We start from the raw sequence: 19,913 nt of genomic DNA on the forward strand, positions 1-19,913 counted from the left end.
GCTCGTGTCCAAAAGGTTGAGAGCTGATTTGTGCAGGTTAAATACTTTTTTAGGGACCACGAGTAGCCGAAGTTTTAACTCGAAAAGGGAACTTCCCGAGAGTGGAGTCTTTAGTTACTTAACGTCTCGCGCTCTCCATAAATATCAGTTCCTCGCGGGACTCACCACTCTCCGGGTGGCCTATAACTGACGCTAGAGCACAGCCTCGCAGCTCCAAAGCCGCCCCCGTTGTCGAGTCCTGCACCTCCGGGCAACCGTGAGCTGTCCCTAGAGCTATTTCGCCTCGCAGCTCCTGTTGCCCCGAGCTCGATCACGCTGAGCTTGTGAACCTTGCAGCCGAGTTAGGGCGACCACGTGCCAGTACAGAATACTTGCACCCCTGCTCATTTTCAATCTACACACACCGTCCTCATCCCGTACGACTCGGGCCATGTTCGCTGACCCACACCGCTAGCCGCGGCAGCACAAGGACCTTTGCGCCACCCAGGACGAGAGCAGCAACACCGCCGCCGGAGCAGCAGCGGCGAGCGTAGAATCAGTACTCACCCTCTCGCTTACCTCCGCGATCGTGCCCGCGTTAATGCCCAAAACCCGGGCGTAACGCAATGTCATATTTTTTAAAAATTATTAGCGATTTTGCCCTTCTTGAGTCGTTGGTGAGTGTCTCATCATCAAAAGCACCATCGTATTCTACATTAAAAAATACATGGAAATCATCTATCATAAGGTATGAAAATAGGGTTTGATGTTCATGAAATTCAGAATAAGCGCATACCTATCACTTACCAACAGCTAAAAAAGGGCAAAACCGGTGAATAGTTTTAAAAAAATAGGACTTTTTTCATTTAAAAAAGGAAAAAATGTAGTTACTAGTTACTTTTTTAATGTTCACGAGTATTTTCGGTCCCTATAAATGCTAAGCACTAAGGCGAAAAAAGTCCGGAAGCTCTAGCATTGAACATTTTTTTTCAATTCCATTATTCAAAGAAGTGCATTTTTTGACAATTTTGACCGCAGGAGTATTAGGGTGCGTGCTTTTTGCAATTCGTAACTTGTTACCGATCCTCTTCGACCAGTGAAGGTCCAGCCGATTGCTTCTTTGCCTTTTTTGTTCCCACAGTTCTGTTAAGACATACACGAATATAATTTTGTATCTGGAGTACATCATCTGGTGTGACGACGCCATGAGAATTTTGAAAGGAGAGGAGTGCATCTATATTTTTTCCTTCTCTTCTCAACCAGTTTCTAAAAACGTTCACCCGAGGATCATTCGCAGATAACTTGCAGCCATATATTTTTTCTAATGCCCACACTATCTTGTGCAAACCAATATTTCTTGGATCTTGGTTTATGTTATGTTGACTATACAAACTGAAAAAAAAATGTAATATTCACATTACGAATAGGGAAGCTGAGAATAAAGCTTCAGAATTTTCGAAGATTAGAGAAAAAAAACTGTCTGACTTTTTTTATATGCTAAACTTGATAGTATTCCACGTCAGCATGAATTTTTTCAGTGTTTTTTTCCGTTGAAATATTAATGGGAAAAAATGACACAGTAAGTTGCTTATATACGGGCTCTTACGAAAAGCAAAATAAACAAAACGAATTGATAGAGTGTAAAATCCTAAATAATTGAGAGATCGTTTTCGAAAACGATGCCAAGAAAGAATAAATATTATGAAAACCGTCTACGAAGTTAGAATGGCGATTTCCGTTGAAAATCATTATTTAATAATTAAAACGCCAGTGGAAATTATTGGTTGTCCAGAAAGGTGCGCGGGGAGCATAGCGACGCGCGCGGCCAAAGCGGACCCCCGGTCCTGCCCCTCCCAGAGAACACCATCGAATATACATTAATTTAATATTTAAATTGATGTTCTTTCAGTTTGTTAAAATTTCGTCTTGAAAAATCATAGATTAAGGTAAGAATTGTACCTATACATTCACCTTTTGCGTTACATCACAGCCATGTAATTTAAAAAGTTTATATTTTTTAACAAAGATTCCGATGGGACCTTAAACCAGAAACGAAACGTTAATGAAGAATTTAGAGTTTTTATTTGAACATCAGGGTTAGCTCTCACGACTAAAAGAATATCAATTTAAACACACAACGATGAAGAGTGGAACAAAATCAAGTTTAATTTAATATTATTTTGAGGGTGCAAGTGTATGTCTGCGCGAGTGCAAGGGCGTATGCGTGTATTCCGACACGGGAGATTGTGCATTCGCTCACGCACTGCACTTTTGTGTGCGCGCGTGCGTGTGTGTGCCTACGTATGCGTGCGTATGTGCGTGCGCGCGTATGTGTGTGATAAAATTTTACTTACTTTTGCGTGATCATGCCTGCTGCAATGCTTATATCCAACAGCCACACTAGTTTTTCAATGAATCCTCTTACACCACCATGTGACACAAGGAATGATCCCAGTCAAAGTGTATCTTGTATAGACACGTGAGTACTTATGATAGCCTTTCTCAATAGCACTAACTGGCTTGCACTCATCAAGTCCAAATTTACATACTTGTCAAGATTGTTTGTCAGAGCAATTTTAAGTTTTAAAAGTTGGTCAAGATGTCTGTGAAAATATAAACCACTGAACCTTCCTTCGTTCTTTGACATGACGTTGATGAAAGTTGACTATACCAATTTTAGCCTACTAAAATTATTTCAACTACCGGTTTTACTGCGAAAGTTGTTATGACAGATGTTTAAAATATTTACCCGTTGCCACTGTTGATACCTGTTGCATTAGTTACGAATACATAGTTTTAATATTTATCGTAGCAACGTTAGTAGTTCTGCTAATTATGGAACCTGTTTACAATATCTGCGCCTGGGTGTCCGAAGCGTCTGTGGTCCTCGTGTAGCGCGGCTGTGTCGCACATGCATCACAGCTGATCTCGCGATAAGCTGGCATATTTTCCCGGCTACCTGTGCCGCGTCTGGGACAGGATCAGCTGTGGATCTAATGACGTGCTCATGCATGTGCGATGCATCAGCACGTCATTATCAACATGTGTTCGACAACCGACCGCAGTGCGGTATGTGCGGGGTCCGACCGTGCGACGCGCTCGCATTTCAAGTAGCGCTCTTTGTCTCTCTATCGTACCACGGGCCCTTAATGCGGAGGGAAGTGGGAATGCTTCGCGCTTATAAGACGAGCATCGCTTTCCCGAGTTTCAGTTTCAGTTTCAAGTTCGTACGTCTTCTTTGACGGACCCGAACTTTATCATTGTTCTGTGCGCTGCCGTGACAGTTTTTGTCAACCAGAAAAGTGTTCGCCGTGGTACCGGCGAGAATACCGACCGTCACCGCGACCAGCGACTCGTGGCTACTGGGCCACGGACAGGGAGACCTGCTGCCGTAGGTGAGGATGCGACCAGCCCTCAGAAGTACCTTCAACTACGCGGCTCTATGCCTACTAATTTACTCAGGCGACGCTGTAGCGAGGGCTGTCCCCGTTCCCAAGACGTCGGGGCTACACCGTGCCTTATATCTCGGAGGCACTTTCTCTATCTCTCCCCCTCTCTCACGAGTCCTAAGGCAAGCGGTAAGTTGACCGGATGATCCACCGGATTACGTGCTCACATACGCGGAAAGTTGTAAGGGCGAGCCTCTGCGCCGGATTTATTTCGATGTTTGCGTTCTATTTGGTTGTAATTTTTATCAATAAAAAACTGCGACTCTTCTCTGTATATAGAACCTCTAAACAACATACACTTCCTTGATCCTACCTAGTACTCACTCACTCTCTCTCTCTTCTGCATATACTATTGAAGTTGTTCAGAACCAATATTGCAAGCTGGAAATAGTGTTACAAATTTTTATTTTAAACGATATACAACTCGATATACAAAGAACAAAGGAAGCTTGAGAATAAAGAAGAAGACCCTTATAAAACGATTTTTTTCTGAAAAAAGCCTAGAAAAGCTATTCATATTTTAATAACTAATACATATATTATGTGCCTAGTTGTTTTGCGAGTTATAGCTACAAAACTGCAGAACGTGTGGCACAGAGAAATAAAAGCGTCCAAATTAGCGCGTGGAGTAATGCGCGTTTGCAATTAATCAATAATTATAATTTTTTTTTAACTTATTACCTTTTTTCAAATGCACTTTTCTCGTAGCTTGACCGTATGCGTTTAAACAATTTTTATACCATCTTGTTCCCTGTACTTTTCTACAAAAAAATATGATTAACGTCTCTTGGCACTTAATAAACAACAAGCCTGCAATAAATAATAAACCGAAGCGCCCTATTCGCACCGACTCGCTGTGAGCGATGTGGCTGTGACACGCTGAGGTCAAGTTATTGATTACCTAATTATTGAATCGAAACTAACACTATTCTACAAGCAATTCTGAATTTATTTATCGAGACGAAACTAATGAAAAGCTTCGTTACATATGGTTTCAAATTATCGTGTATCAATGAACAAAATTTGAACGACACACGACAATCACATGCCTGTCGAAATAAAAGTTTAAAACCATCATCGTCGTTCGCCGACTGACGCTGAGGCGTTACTCCCGCAATCTCCAAGTTTACTTATGCGAGTTATTGTCAATGCTTTAATAATTTTCATGTTATGCTATAACATTTTGATACACAGTTAGGACTTTCCATACATGTCTATAGATGCATAAATCAATGGGTAATTTTTTATTCATGTTTTATTTTCACGAGACTAAAACTTTACCACGTTATGTCATATTATTTTTTCGTTAATTAGTTGGAAACATGTGTAAAACCTTGACCCGTGAGTCAAATAGTTTATAATTAATTTTCTTGCAAGAAATAAATTAATCATTACGGTCCTGTGAGTTATTCGCTGTCATGTTGATTTTTCCATCAAAATATTTTCATAAGCCAGTGAAATATCCTGATGTACGTCAACGGAAAAATAAATTGTGATTGTTATAAGTGATGCAGGCATATCACTGTACAATTGATATGAAGTAATTCAACTCTACATTTTTGGCCACACCCACTTTAGCCAACTTATTGTATTATAGTGTTCGTTGCGGCCAGGCTTCATAGACATTTCATTCCTACTCGCCTGCGTGCCGCTAACGCGACACTTGATATGTATAATGTTGACACAGTAAGAAACTTACAAACCAAAAAATTTCAAAATTAAAGAAATAATTCGAAAATGACCGCGGAGAGACGCATTTCTTTTGTCTTCATTTTTTTCTAACGAAAATCAAGTTGTATGTCGACGATTACGGCGTGAGCGCAACTTCCATCGTGGGCAACAGAATGGCTGGTTAATTCACGATTGACGAGTACGTCGACATGGTGATTTATTTTGGTGAGGCTGGGCCTGGGCTTGGAAGATCTCGACGAGCTGCTGAACTATGGTCGGCACAACACAGAAGGCCAGTTAACCCCCGAACCATCGACACCACAGTTCGGAGGTTAAGAAATACTGGTTGTGTGGCGGTGACGAATGCAGATGGAGGTCGACCACGCGAGCTGCGAAATCAACTGCATGAGTCGATCGTTGAAGTTTTCGAAGAGGACCCGACGAAGAGTTTGCGTGTAGCTGCCCGTGAAGTCTCCGAAAATCTAGGAGTCATATGTACGTACAGTATGGCACAAAGAGTCATGCGGGATGATGGACAACACGCATATCACTACAGAGCCGTTCAGGAACTTCGTAAGTTATACATGAAAATATAGATTTCTTTTATTATTTTATAGTTGTTACTGCAGTTTTGGTTCCTTGAAGAAAAAGCATTGTAAAGAGTTTTGTGGAAAAATTTTTTTTTTCGCTCTAACTTTTTTATTTCTGCAGTTTTCGGGTCGATTTTTTTTTGTATTCGATAGATGTAATTGTTCTACACCGAAGTAGAACGATCATTTAAGATTGTAGTTGAACTGGAATTCGTGAAAAGCTTTCAAAATCGTTTTTTCAGGTTGTCCATTTTCATTTTTTTCCAAGTTCACTGCCTAAAAAAATTTTTACTTCCATAATTTGACGTCTAATTTTGTTATTTCCTGTTGGGACTTTTTGTGTTGTAGTAAATTAAAACTTTTTTTTCGGTTTGCTGACTATCTGATAGTTATTATAAGCTTACAAAACATTTGAAATGAGGTATATTTTTCACTATTATTGTTGTATGTCTGTTAACCATTGGCATTTTTAGAATTTACAAGATATCTTGATGAAACTTGGTATACATGTTCATTTTGCAACTACAATTTTTGTAATATCCTCTAACAATGCAAGATCGAATCGTGAATTTAAGGGGAAACGCAATCTCGGCCTCGTGATTTTCCTGAAGAAGGGCGTGTCACTCGAAATCGCTAGTTGCCAGCTTTGGTCATAGCGATCTCAACCAAATTTTTAAATATTCAAAATATAAAATCGCAAAGATTGTATATTTGAAAATTTCATGCAGTTTTACTATTTTTGATACGCCCATTAAATTTTGACAAATTTAAGGAAGGTAAGTCCCACCCACGAAGTCCGTGAAAAGGGTAGCTGAGGACCAACGGGAAAGCAGGGTGATGAGACGTGTTTTGTCGCTAACAACAAGGGATTAGCGAGAGCGCGAAGCAATTTTCATTTATTGCGGGCGCGCCATAAAAATCGAAATTCGTCGCGGTAGTTAAGCGTCAGCCGCGCGACAGCTGAACTAAATTATTTTATTGATGCTGGGGAAAAACTGACAGTTTTAACCAAGTAGATCGACACGAAATAGCGGCTATATCCTAAATAAAAAAAAATCGTTGCTCTGTAGCGATACAAACTTCAATATCATTTTAAGAACTAATTTTTTTAGAATGTGTAGTTTAGTAATAAACGAATAAAAATTTCTTGGAAAATTTTCCTGCAATTTCTCGAAACAAACCTTAAACTATGAGATGAGTTTAAGCTTTTTTGACAAAATGGCAAATAGGCAAAGTAGCTATAGTCTCGAAATCAGCTCAGAAATCCGTGTTTTTTTCTTTCCCTTTGCTGTCACAAATTTGTCAATTATCCCAATAGATTGTTGGCAAATTGATCGACACGAAAGATCTCAAGCTTCATTGCATTTTATAAATTATTCTTAATTTTTTTTTTTTTTTTTCAACTCTAGATTTAAACTTTTACCTATACCGGCCCATATCGTGAATAATCCGGAATATGTATTTGATTGGGAGAATGCAAAAATCATGCATTTAGAAGCTAATTACAGAAAGAGATGCATTGCAGAGTCAGTGCATATTAAAATTACGGATAATACCATCAATTCACAGGAAGATACAAAATATTTAAACAATCAATACTCAAGAATACTCAACATCATAAAATCTATTTAGTTTCAGTACGAAAAATAAACATAGATATTACACTACATCACTAATTCCCTTTCCTTCCAGTGTGTCCCCCACTCATCAAGTACACTCTTTCTCTTGTTGTGTCTCTCTCTGTCTTTCTCTTTTATTTCATATACAGTACGATATGTTATGATATATATAACAGTTACTTAGCTTTTAATTTGCTGATCATGATGTGTTTTTACCTAATTGACAAACTATGTTTTTACCTAACTGACAAAAGATTGTTATTTTATTTATATTTATTATTAGACAGAAAAATTAATATTTATTTAATTAAAGTGTAATGTTTACAACAGACTATATATGTGCGGAAGAACTTTTAATTTATTCAATTTTATCTACATTACAAAACGTATGTTTATATTATAATACAATACTAATATTGAAAGAATTCATTTATTTATAATAATATATATATTCAACAGATGTACTGAGGTGGCAATAAATAAAATTGCGAAACGTTTATAATAAAATAAGTGTGTAGTTTATTTATAGGGATGACTTCTAAGATCAAGATTACTAATATAATTTTCATTGCATTTTATTACCATTCATTTTTCACGGAGATCACCTGACCATCATTTTTAAACCGATAGGAGTAACTTCGTCGTTTTGTTTTTCTAGTAATCTTTGATGACCATGAGTTAGAATGATTTTTATAAGAAATAAATGACAAAAAAAATGTAGGGTTACTTATTTCGATTAAGTTATAAATAGAATAGTTTGTTTGATAACTTATTTAGTTTTGGTCTGTATCTTAATAAATTTAAAACAATTCGGCCGAAAAAAATTTGAAGAAAATCCATTTTTAATTATTTGATAGAAAGTTTATTTAAGTTTTGAAGTAGTAGTTAGTTTAAAATAATCTACTATAGTCTAAAAACAGTTTTTCTCAAGTTGTAACGGAGAATTCCAATCGTCCTTCAATGGATGGCTCGTGATTGTCCGTACAAATTATTTTTCGGGGATTCGGGAAGCGAAAATCGTTCCCGCGGCTAAATAACGCGTCGAGCACACGCGTTAACCGTAGGCGGATTGATATTTGGAATCAGGAGTGACTGAAGGGATAATAATCGAAGTTGAGTCTGAATTAACAATAATCTTTAATGCTAAAGGGAAAATTAACAGTTAAGCAAATCCGCGAATAATTAATCGGAACGGCGTAAAATACAATATCATGCAAGGGGGGGGGGGAATACAAGGTTATCAAAAAGAATACGAATAATAGTGAAAAGAAATACAAGGTAATAAAAAAAAGGAAAGTATCAAATAATCGTAATTCACAAACTACAAGCGAATACAATACTCTCACGTTATGGTAACCACGTATCGGCTATAATAATAATGAGTCGGCGGCAGGTCTGCGCGCCGAACCGTTGATTATCCGAACGATAGTGAAAGAATCAAAATAGCGACGTCTGTGTACAAATTGATATTCGCCCGAACACAATAGCGAACGACCTCGCAATCGGCAGAGCTGCCGAACTGCGAGGTGTTTACTCGACGCCTCGGACAGAGAGAGAGAGAGAGAAGGAGAAAACACCGCACCGACCTTGCCTCGCGTCAATCCCGCTGTCCGCTCCGATGCTCCTGTATTCGCCAACCTCCGAAATACTCTGCAAAATAAAGGCGGGATATCTAGGTGACCGCTCTCTTTTGTAGCCCTGCTTCTCTCTTGTTCCTTGCTGTGGTGTTGTTGTTGTGTTGTTGTTGTGACTGTTGTGATGATTACTGTTGACGTTGTTGTTGTTACTGCCGCTGTTACTTCTGTTATCGTGATTATTGTTGTGAATGCGTCTCGAGTGTATGCGTCTGCTGTGGTTAGAGGTGTGTGTGTGTGTGTGTGTGTGTGTGCGTAGATGTATATCTGTGTCGTGCCGTGCCTCGTTCCGCCCAAAGAAGCAGATCAGCACGAAGCTCGCACTCACCAGGCTCACTAAGATGGCCGCGCGCGCGCGCGCACCCGCCCGCGTCACCTCGCCGGTCGCCCACGTGCACCGGTGCCGGTTCCGCAATCTACACCAAATTCCCAGCAGGCACTCCGCGCACCGGGCACGTATCACATACACAACTTAAGTCTCTGGCGAGGGCGCGGGAACTCACAAACACAATAAGGGCAATCCAAGAAAAATTTGTGCGCGCGGCGGACCGTGCGACTCCTCAGCAGATACTGCCGATCTTCTCTTTTCAAGCCGGCGAGATGCGCGCGCAGGTCTGCCGACGACTCGCCGGCTTTCCCCTATCTTCTGTCTCTCTCTCTCTCTCGCTGCGCTCTCCACGTTGGCTCCCTCCAATCACCGCCGTTGCCGTCGCACCTCGAAAGAAAGAGCAAGACGGAGCAATTAGAGTGTGCTCAACTAACGCACTCTCCCAGCTCGGCGAGGCACACGGGGAATCAGTGAGAGCCCGGCGGAGAACAACGGTCGAGCCGTGATTCTCCGTCGCAAAGTTTTAATTTACAAAAAAAATAATTGATGAATGCATTGGATTTTATAGGAATCTGTTTGTTAAACTTGAATTGCCTACTTGATTTTTCTTTCTTCAAAATGATCCGTGTCTATTAGAAGTTTATGAATTTTTTTAGAAAATTGGGGTATCAAAAGACGTATATTCAAATAAAATACCTCGGCTACTTTACTTTAAAAAGTACACATTTTTTAGCTTTCAAGCTAAGCTCTTATGTAAAATTCTAATCAAGAAATTTTGTTAATTCGCATTCATAGAATCTCTCAAATTTTCTAAGTAGCATAGATAATTATACACGATGGTTATTTTGAATATTACTTATACATTCTCAAAACAGATGAAAGAGATGCCCAGAACCGTATTGCGTTCTGTCGATTCTTGCTGAATGAAATAGATGCTGATCCAGGCTTTATGGATCGAATTCTCTGGACTGACGAATCAACATACGTACGGAAGGGAATGTTTAATCAGCACAATGAGCATCAATGGGCTCATGAAAATCCGCATGTGGCTCGGGAAGGTAAGTATTTTGAATAGTTAAAGACCCCATATTCTAAAAAAAATCAATCCCATGAAAATTTTCCTATGCGTGTGCGTCTTCTATTGAAAGAAAATTTATTTTTAGGATACGCTTAATAATAAACATTTTTTAAGCATTTTTCAAACACTTTTTCTATACCCCCTGCACGAAGACGCGACTCTGCGCACACTTCAAAAAGCAGTGGTACTCTAAGTCGCATCTTTGCGTTCGGAAAACCGAAAATGTTAAAAAGATATATCTAAAAATGCATATTATTACGAGTATAATAAAAATAAACTTTCTTCCAATAATACACGCACACACATAGGGAAGATTTAATCGGATCAGCAGTTTATTTTGGAATACGGGGTCTCCGTACCGGGATCCGGCCGTGAATTTGTCATTGGGTGCGTTAGTTATGATTTATTAAAAAAAAAACAGTCTACGATCTCTAGCGATTGACAAAAAAATTTTTCTTTATCGAAATAAAATTTGTATTTATAGGTCTATAAACAATTATTAATGAAAACGTTATTTAGTTCGTTCGAATTGCTTTTTCAGTTTATCCAAATGGAGTTCCGTTTGGTGGGTGAATATATTAAATAAATATAGCGATGATTTATGTGTAAAGGAAAACTTGATGTTTTATTAAAACTAGACTAACTACTACAAATACTTAATAGTAGAGACTTAGTCTACGCAAAGACCGCGCATTTCGCAGAGAGTAGAGATGTAAGCGTGTCGGCAGTTCTAGCGTGAGTGACGATTCACTCATCATACTTCAGCGAAGACGCTTCCCTTGGGCATCGGAGGAAGGTAAGTGCCACCCTCGAAGTCCGTGAAAAGGGTAGCTGAGGACCAACGGGAAAGCAGGGTGATGAGACGTGTTTTGTCGCTAACAACATGGGATTAGCGAGAGCGCGAAGCAATTTTCATTTATTGCGGGCGCGTCATAAAAATCGAAATTTGGCAGTTAAGCGGCAGCCGCGCGACAACTGTACTAAATTATTTTATTGATGCTGGGGAAAAACTGAAAGTTTTAACCAAGTAGATCAATAGATAAAGCACGTCCGCCACACACCTCCTTACCAGGGATAACGCTACATATTTAAATAGAGAAAAAAAATAATATACGTGAAAGATACATAAAGATACATCAGCGCATATATAAGAAAAGAAGAGAAGGAAGAAGAAAAAAAAATATACAGGGTGTCCCATTTTAATTTACCACCCCCTAAAACAGGTTAATAATTTGCTCTGAGAAAAAAATGTTTCAAATAAAATTTGTTGGGTTCGAAGGGGGGCATCTTTTGGCTATTTCAGCTGCGACCTTGAACATGACCTTCAAGGTCATTTGAAAGTCAAGACCAAATTTTCATATGAAATGTGCATATTTTATGGCGGATTCGGATTCTACTAAAAAAGAGAAACACTTTTTGTCTGAATCATTTTTTGATCATCAATAGGTAGGTAGCTCTCCCTTTAACTGAAAAGAGAATTTGTTCTAGAAATAAGATGTTTTAGATGAATGTTACTAGCTTCAAACAAAGACAGAGGTATCCTTTGGATCACTTGTGATGTTCGTATCACTTATAAATAAAAATAATTCGAACTCTCGTAATCTAGCTAATGAGTAAGAATTTGTTTCCGATGATTTTACTCTAATTGTCAAGAAAATAGATAAATGAAATAAATATAACAAATAAGTAAATCAAATATACATAAGTAATTGCAAAATATTGAGGAAAGTCAGACAATGCCCTAGTTTCTTATGGTGCGTATTGTCCCATAAGCAGAGCTAGAGTCTTTCTTGGATAGGATATAATTCGGCCCAAGTTTCTTATAGCGCGAAATGTTCTATAAGTCGAGCTCAAATTATAAGAAAAGGTTAGTCTTGCTTAGTAAATCACAATGAGAGAAAGAACTTAGGCGTTAATCCAAGTTTATTCAGACTCATGCGCTCACTTTGCAAGGCTAGAAGTGAATGAATCCAGCCTGTGCAAAGGTGGGCCTATTTATACACAGATTTTCCCGCTTATTATTGCAGGAGAGATTTCATCGAAAATTCGAGAGACATTCGCGAATTTTGAGAAATGATTTTTCTTCATTTACAAGTAAATAACCATTAATATTAAGTTTTTAACACATGTAAATTTTACAGAATTAGTTATTTGTTGATTTTATACAATATACAATTATCGCCAATAGTGTCGTCAAAAGTTATTAACTAATGAAGTTAATTAACGTGATATTACATTATTTACAATAGAAAATTATTAAAATTTCATATAACTTTATAGTTAATTAATTTTGGAAGTATTTTCCAAAATTAATTATTTAAATTAATTAATAACATTTGAATTATGACTAATTTTTCATATTTGTAACGGTTTTCTTCTAATCTTAATATGCGATTATTAGATTAATTATCCAAGATTTCTAAGTCATAAAATTGTCATTATCAAGTATTAACTTAATATTTTTGTTCTATATATAGCTTATTGTTTAAATAAATTATTAATTGTTTATTTATTAATAACAGTTGTGATTCGGCTGTTATTAATGAAACCAATTCTTACTCATGTTCTATGCTTATTCATTTTGCATATAAGTTATTTATATTCTTCTAATATTTCATATGTTATATAGAAAGGGCGTAAATAGTCGCCCAACGGATGCCAAGTAAAATAATCGGTAAAACGGATACCCAATCGTCGCCGTCGTGTCATTTGATAGCGGCTTTAAGTTGTCTATGGAGCCTTTCTCCCAAACCGTTGCTTTGCGGGTGATAACTTGTCGTACGAATGCGCTTCGTACCTAACAATTTACATAATTCAGCAAATACTGCGGATTCGAATTGGCGTCCTTGATCGGTTGTAATACGCGGGGTAACGCCAAAGTGAGCGATTCAGGTCGACAGCAAAGCTTTCGGGACAGTAGAGGCTACCATATCGGCCATAGGAATAACTTCGGGCCAGCGAGTAAAGCGATCGATGCACGTGACACAGTATCGAAAACCTTGACTGTAACTCATTGTAATAATGTCGATGTGAATGTGCGCAAATCGATTAGCTAATTGCTCAAATTGTTGAACGGGCGCGGAAACGTGTCGAGTAACTTTGCATCGCTGGCACGAAATGCAAGCACGCGTCCATGCTTTACAATCTTTGGTCATCGACGGCCAAACAAAACTTGAAGTGACGAGCTTCTGAGTAGGGCGCATACCTGGATGAGATAGACTGTGTAGAGAATTAAACACGGCAGGGCGCAGAGACGCAGGTACGAAGGGTCGTACGGCATCGGTCGCAACATCGCAGTATAAATGCACGTTTTGTTCCGGAAAATACACTTTTTTGAATTTAAGTATGCATTTTTCGGAATTGAGGAACTCGCATAGTTCTAGATCGGCTTTTTGAGCGGAAGCAAGTGAGTCGTGATCTACTGATGAAGCGAGTGGTTGCCAAGCATTATTCACGAGTTGATGCAGTGCACCGCCGATAGCAAAGTCCGAAGCGTCGAAGACAACACTAATGGGCACACTAGGTGCGGGGTGCGCGAGTAGAGCGATGTACACGCGAGCGCTTTTCGAATTCGTAAAAGCGGCGCGTGCTTCTTCGGTCCACTTGACGGGCTCATTACCTTTTTTGATCCTTTGCCTTTTTTCGATCCTTTCAAGAGATCGTTCAAAAGTTGCAATATTTCTGCAGCGCGAGGAACAAATCTTCGATAAAAATTGAACATTCCGAGATAACGACGTAAACCTCTAATAGAATTTGGCAAAGTAAATTTCAAAATATCATTAACGCGTTCTTTCATTGGCTTAATGCCTTCAGCGTTGACCGAATAACTGAGAAAAGTGATTTCACTTACTCCGAAAACACACTTTCCGACGTTGATTACGATGCCGTATTTCAAAAAGCGATCAAATAAAACCTTAAGATGCTCAAAGTCTTCAGACGCGATCAAAAAATCGTCGATGTACGGGTATACAAAGTCTAATCCGCGAACGATTTCGTCGACGAAACGCTGACATGTTTGTGCTGCATTACTTAACCCGAACATCATCATCGTAGGCTCGAATAGATCAAAAGGCGTTACAAGCGCGGCTTTTTCGATATCCTCGGGCGCTATAGGTATTTGATTAAAAGCACGGATTAAATCAACTTTCGAAAATACCTTCTTCCCATGGAGATTTTGCGCGAAATCTTCGATGTGCGGTGGGGTATATCTGTCGGGGATGGTGCGCGCGTTGAGAGCGCGGTAGTCGCCACACGGTCGTAGGCCTCCATCCTTCTTGGCTACGACGTGGATAGGCGTTGACCAAGGGCTTTTGGAAGGCCGTATTACTTCCTGCTGCAGCCACACGTCAAATTCAGCCTTAACTGCTTTCAGACGGTCGGTGTCGAGACGACGAGGCTTGGCGTGTACAGGTGGGCCGGGCGTGGTCTTTATGTGATGCTGCACTCGACGTTTAATTAATCCTTTACGAAAGATCGGCGGTCGTGTCAAGTCCGGATATTTTACAAAAAGCTTATAATACTCCGATTCACTGGTCACAGTTTTTACGGAGGCAGTCTCGTTACCATTGCTGGTGCATCCATGCGTTGATAAGCCGGTTGTTTTATCGATCAAAGTCTTATTTTTCGGATCTATCAATAACCCAAAGTGCGACAAAAAGTCTAGGCCGATTATCGCGGCACTTACATCGGCAATAATGAAGGGCCACTTGAACTCGCGACGTAGAGACAAGTTCAAGTTGAAAGGCACACACCCGTAAGTATTGATTTTTGATCCGTTCACCGCGAAAAATTGGTACTCACTTAATTTCACCTTCTTAGACAACCATTTTCACGGGTACACGCACACATCAGCACCGGTGTCGATGAGAAAAAATCTGTTTGTGTTAAAGTCTTTGACGTAAACTCGGCGTTGCGTGCAGCCGTCGGTGCTCACCATGTTCACTGACGGCGCGCATCGTTTCCCGTCCACGTGCAACCTCTGCGGCATTTAGTTGCATTCTCTTTAAATTTTCGGTGGTAGTAGCAGAGTCGGTCATTTGCACCGGGTGCTGGCGTATTGTCGCGTTTGCTTCCGATCTGCTGCTCGCCGCGTGTACGTGAGCGGCTACGACCATGTCCTTGTGCTATCGCGTTTACTTGCATAGCCAACTGCTTGATCTGCTCAGACAGTGCAGAATAATCATCGACAGCGTTGACCTGTTTGCTCGTCGTGTGTTTCACTTCATGCACAGCGTCGGCGAGCTTCAAAATCTTCGCCACGTCCGTCTCGCTAGAAGCTGCTAAGACTGTCTGCAACTGCGACGGTAAGCGCGTTTTCCATATCTGTATGATGAAGTCTTCGGTAGTGTTTGAGGTGGCAAGCGATTTGAGACTGCGAAAAATCTCGGAAGGCTTTCTATCAACCATGTGCTCGCTTTCCATAAGCTTGCGGTCTCGCGAACTGTCAGACTCGGTGAGACGATCGATTATTTTCGTTTTGAGGTTTGTGTACCTGTTTTCATCCGGCGGAGACTCCGGGATATCTTCGACTTGATCAATAGCTTTTTCAGTCAAACTCGAGAGGGTATGACAATACTTGAGGTTGTCATCTGTGATAGAGCAGGAGAGAAACTGTGCCTCGACTAGCAAAAACCACATTTTAATTTTGTTCTCCATAAATGGCGGCGCACGAAAGTGTCGTGCTGCGTGCACATTCACTACTTGTCCGGAAATACCACCGCCTTCGACACCGTTGGTCAAAGTCATTTTCACAAGCGTAGGTTACACTATACACAAACACTGAACGATCACGAAAAATTTTACGTAAATTTTTCATTTCACCGCGTTCACCCTTTTAAATCACGTCAGGGTCACCAATTGAGGTCCATTTGGTGGGTGAATATATTAAATAAATATAGCGATGATTTAAGTGTAAAGGAAAACTTGATGTTTTTTTAAAAGTAGACTAACTACTACAAATACTTAATAGTAGAGACTTAGTCTACGCAAAGACCGCGCATTTCGCAGAGAGTAGAGATGTAAGCGTGTCGGCAGTTCTAGCGTGAGTGACGATTCATTCGTCATACCTCAGCGAAGACGCTTCCCTTGGGCATCGGAGGAAGGTAAGTCTCACCCACGAAGTCCGTGAAAAGGGTAGCTGAGGACCAACGGGAAAGCAGGGTGATGAGACGTGTTTTGTCGCTAACAACAAGGGATTAGCGAGAGCCCGAAGCAATTTTCATTTATTGCGGGCGCGCCATAAAAATCGAAATTGGGCGCGGTAGTTAAGCGTCAGCCGCGGGACAGCTGAACTAAATTATTTTATTGATGCTGGGGAAAAACTGAAAGTTTTAACCAAGTAGATCAACAGATAAAGCACGTCCGCCACACACACTTAAACAATGGGACGATAAAGTCAAAACTGATTCACAGTTCTTACATTATTATGAGTATTAATCTAAATCACGAAGAAAATGTAGTTCGTATATGCATCTATAAGTGCGAAAGACTATTTAAGAGCAATAATTTTTTGTGAAGCGAGATGTTCATTCGCCGTTTTTAACAATTATCATGCACTGATACTTTATTTCGTAGTACGAATGTATACAATTCCTCACGTATTTTTCAGCCAAATTTTCCTTTAATAGCTTTAAGATTGTGGGCACGTAAAAGAGAAAAAACGAAATAGAACAAATGCAATCATAAAAGATCAAAATACTAACATAAATATTACTTTTTGTAAATAATATGGTTAAATTATCAAACTGCAATTCTTTGTACGGTATGACTCGCTTCGCTCACGTTGTCTCAAAAAACACAATACGATATATGCGTGGATAGGTGACGTCTTGCGTCGTCAAACATCTATCAAAATGTGTTATAAACTGAAAAATTTATAAATTTTGTTCATTATTTCCAGATCGATTTCAAAATCGGTTTTCAGTCAATATGTGGACAGGCTTGATTGGTAATCAAGTTATTGGTCCGGTACAACTTCCAAGCCCACTAAACGCTGAAAATTACCTTGAGTTCCTGCAGGATATACTTCCAGGATTGCTTGATGAAGATGGTGTGCCAGAAGAACTGCAAGAAAATCTTATTTTCATGCATGACGGTGCACCAGCACATACTGCTGCGAATGTAAGGAATTATCTTGATCAGGTAATTATTATAGTATATATTGTTGTTGAAAATATCTAAAAGTATTTCACCTATTTTGCTCTGCGCATGTGCGTGACTGCACGTCTCGCTCTCTCTTGATGGTTAGCGGCGTTACCGCTCAATTCGTTCTAATCTCTTCCGTGACACGGACGTCAAAGGCTTTCTCTCGAATAAAGCATTTCTTTTCTACAACTGTTTATTGACTTATTCTGCCTGCTTTACCCTTCCTTACCAAAAATTATATTACGCGATTTCTCCTAATGAAAGTCTTAACGCTCTGAAATTTCATGTAGGATAATTTTGTCGTGGCTTTATGCCAATTATTTGCTGAAGGGAATATTGCTCTGACTTGAAAGGAAATTTAATTACTTTTATATTATTCTTTATAAAAATATAAAAGTCGTTCTAGGACAGAATGCCTTATGAAAATTTTCTACTTTTTATCATACTTGACGAATTTTATTTCCGTCGCTCAAAGATTCTCAAATCTCAATTAAAATCCGCTCTCCTCCTTTTTCCCTTTTATTTCAACTCTACTTTGAATATAAAATTTTTTAATCTCTACATATGTTGCCAGTATTTTGATTACTCGTACTACTTCAGTCTACATAAGTTTTAAAACCAACACGGCTTCATTAGTATACTTCGGGGAGCATGTGAGAGTGCATTTACAGTACAGCGCTAGAAATCAAATATGTATATACCTGTACATGCACCGGCATGTACAACTGTCGGCTAGAAAAATTATTGGTTTCATAACAAATTTTACGCAGGTATATTAAAATCGCTTATAAAATATTTTAATTCTTCAAGGTATATGGCGTCCGTTGGATAGGCAATAATGGTCCAGTATGCTGGCCAGCAAGATCTCCTGATTTGAACCCATTGGACTACTTTTACTGGGGGACATGCAAAGAAGCAGTTTATCACAATGGCGGCCTCAATGACCCAAATGAAATGATTCAAAGAATCCAACATCACGCCCAGCATCTAGAACCCGAAAAAATACATGCAGCTACACATCAGATAAGACGTAGAGCTATTTTGTGTATTCAGCAACAGGGGGGGCATTTCGAACAATGCTTGGATGGTGATGATGGTCGTAATGGTGATGATGGTGGTAATGGTGATGATGATGTTGTTGAGGAGGAGGACGAGTATGGTGATGATATTTATGTTGATGGCAATGACGAAAATGGAGAAGATGATGATGATGATATAAACAACGATGGTGAAAATGATGGCAGCGAAGACGGTGAGGCTGATAATAGTATGGATGAAGATGATAACGACGTTGGCAACGATCCGGATTGGGAGATATGAATTTACATGTTTTTTATATTTTTTCTTTTCTACTAAGGTTTGACTAAAAACTAGTCAGCCTAATAGTAGACGAAATTCGAATAATTCGATAAAACATTATACTCTGTGTAAATAAAGATGATTTGTTATATAAATCTGTTTTTTCAATCATCTCCCTTAGCTGTTTTGGTTGTTCTCAATACGTGCCTCAATTATTTAAATTTTCATACACCACTGAGTTCATCACAAACAGTTATGGATAAGTGGACTTATGAAAAATTTTTTTTAGAATTGAGGTAATTAGATAAATAATTAAAAAGAAGAGTGATAATTTACTCGTTCAACTTCTAAGACTGGAATTAAGACAAATAATTGTGGGTGAGATGGCAGAATGTCTACTGACGAAAGGTTAAATAAGCCTAGGGTGGTGAGACCGTTCTCGTTATTCTACTTTTTTTCCGCTCTCGTCCTTCCTTTCCCATATTTCCCAAAACATCGACTACGTCTAACTCTTGATCATTGACACTTATACCACAGCTTACCTTTGGTCTGTTGCATTACCTGTTCCGCCCGTTGCTTTTGTCTTTTCAATATTATCTTCACGTCTTCTACGGCTAAACCAGGCCACAATGTGCTCCTTTGCCTTTCTACCAAAGTCCATGTTTGACTCTGACTCTTCTATCAAGCAGCACGGAGCACATCTGCCCTTCACACAAATCTCTATATATCTGACACACTTCTGAGACCGCCCTGAGGTTGACCGCTTTTCTTCCGAGTCGTTGCTCTACCTTCCCATCTTCTTAAACTATACTCGCTCCGCCCTATTTTTTGAGACTCCGCTTCGACTAACTCTTTCTCCAAGTCAGTATGGCCTCGTCAGCTCTCTTTTCCGAACCCAACTTCGTCTAACTCTAGCCCCCAGCTCGTCTATCCTTTTCGACGTAGCCCTCTGCTCATCTGCCTTTCATGACCCTGCCCTCTGATCGTACGTCTTATTTGAACGTCTCCCTTTCACCGTCCGTCTAATTTCGAGGAATCCTTACCACCGTCCGTCTTATTTCGACGGATCCCTCTGCTCGTCTGCCCTTTATGACGCAGCCCTCCGCCCGTCTTCTCCATTTTA

This window comes from Phymastichus coffea, unplaced genomic scaffold (genome assembly GCF_024137745.1).
Source record: "Phymastichus coffea isolate CEN01 unplaced genomic scaffold, Cenicafe_Pcof_1.1 PCOF00026, whole genome shotgun sequence".
Lineage (NCBI taxonomy): Eukaryota > Metazoa > Arthropoda > Insecta > Hymenoptera > Eulophidae > Phymastichus > Phymastichus coffea.